The sequence below is a fragment of the Carlito syrichta genome, unplaced genomic scaffold (genome assembly GCF_000164805.1).
Source record: "Carlito syrichta isolate Samal-C Ts95f unplaced genomic scaffold, Tarsius_syrichta-2.0.1 Scaffold302306, whole genome shotgun sequence".
NCBI lineage: Eukaryota > Metazoa > Chordata > Mammalia > Primates > Tarsiidae > Carlito > Carlito syrichta.
The window spans coordinates 98449-100057 of record NW_007246402.1 but is presented as its reverse complement, the minus strand read 5'-3'; positions in this window follow the sequence as shown (position 1 = coordinate 100057).

Here is a 1609-nt window from a genome sequence, read left to right as displayed (position 1 = left end):
CGGAGCCCCCCGGAGCCCCGACGGGTTTTTCAGAATGCATGTCGGGCTCATCGCGGGGGCGCTGGCTGTGGCCCCCTCTCGCCGGGCGGCCGAAGGGTCGCTTTCAAACCCCTGAGCCGCCCGTTCCAGGAGAAAGGAGACTAACCGCGTTTAGGGGAAGGCGGGGAGGGTCTCGGCGAGGGGACCCTGAGAACGGAAGGTGTCTGGCTTCTCACCCTCCGAGCCGCAAGGCTTTCCTAGACAGGAACTTGATGGTGCTGTTAGAAGCATGGGGGAGTTTGTCGTTTCATGGACAACTTCTGAAAGATCCCCCCAGACTCCTGCCCTTAACGCACCAAAATTGACCACTCTCAGCCTTTTGTTTTGGTCTTTCTCGAGAGATGGTCACTTGGGGCGATTAATAACGCCCCGCTGAGTGCACAGGAAAGGGTGTTAACCCTGGCTGGAGGCCTAGTCTGTGCCAGGCTTTTTAATCCTTATAACAGTTTCTGAGGTGGGTGTTACTTTCTGCATTTTGAAGGAAGGGAAACTTGTTCGGATTAACGTCACAAGGTGTGGCAGTTGGGCGCCACCACTTGAGTCTATTTGGGTCTTCATCCACATTCTTTTCACCATACCAAGTTGCTTCTATAGAAGTAATTTATGGGCCGGGTATGGTGGCTCAGCCTGTAATCCCAGCACTTTGGGAGGCCAAGGTGAGAGGATTGCCTGAGCCCGGGGGTTGGAGACCAGCCTGGTGAACTTGGTGAGACCTCGTCTCTACAATAAATCACAAAAACTAGCCCGGCGTGCTGGCCTGCGCCTTAGTTCCAGCTTCTTGGAAGGCTGAGGCAGAAGGATCGCCTGAGTCCAGCAGGTCGAGGCTGTGGTGGCCATGAGCAGCGTGCCACTGCACTCCTGCCTGGGCGACAGAGTAAGACTCCAACTCAATAAAAAGAAAAAATATGGGGTGGAGAGATGAAAAATCACCTCTCAGATACAGTGCACACGGGTGAGGGTGGTGAGTACACTTAAAGCCCATACTTATTTGCTACTATACAGTGCATCCTTGTAACCAAAAACTATTTATACACCCTAAACCTACTGAAATAAAAAGAAAAAAGCAAAGAAAAATAAGAGGCTGGGCACAGTGGCTGACATCTGTAATCCCAACACTTTGAGGGACCAAGGCTAGGGACTAAGGCGGGAGGATTGCTTGAGCCCAGAAATTCGAGACCACGCTGGGTGACAAAGTGAGACCTTGTCTTTAAAAAAAAAAATAGAAAAATGAGGCCAGGCATGGTGGCTCAAGCCTGTAATCCCAGCACTTTGAGAAGCCGAAGCAAGAGGATTGCCTGAGTTTAGGGGTTCAAGACCAGCCTGGGCAACTTGGTGAGACCTCGTCTCTACAGTAAATCAAAAAATAAGCCAGGCATGGTAGTGTGCCTGTAGTTCTGGCTACTTGGAAGGCTGAGGTGGAAGAATCTCCTGAGCCCAGAAGGTCAAGGCTGCGGTGGCTGTGAGTGTGCCACTGCACTCTAGCCTGGGCAATAGAATGAGACTCCAACTCAAAAATAAATAAATAAACAAATGAATTGCTGGGCATGATGACTTAAGCCTATAATCTCAG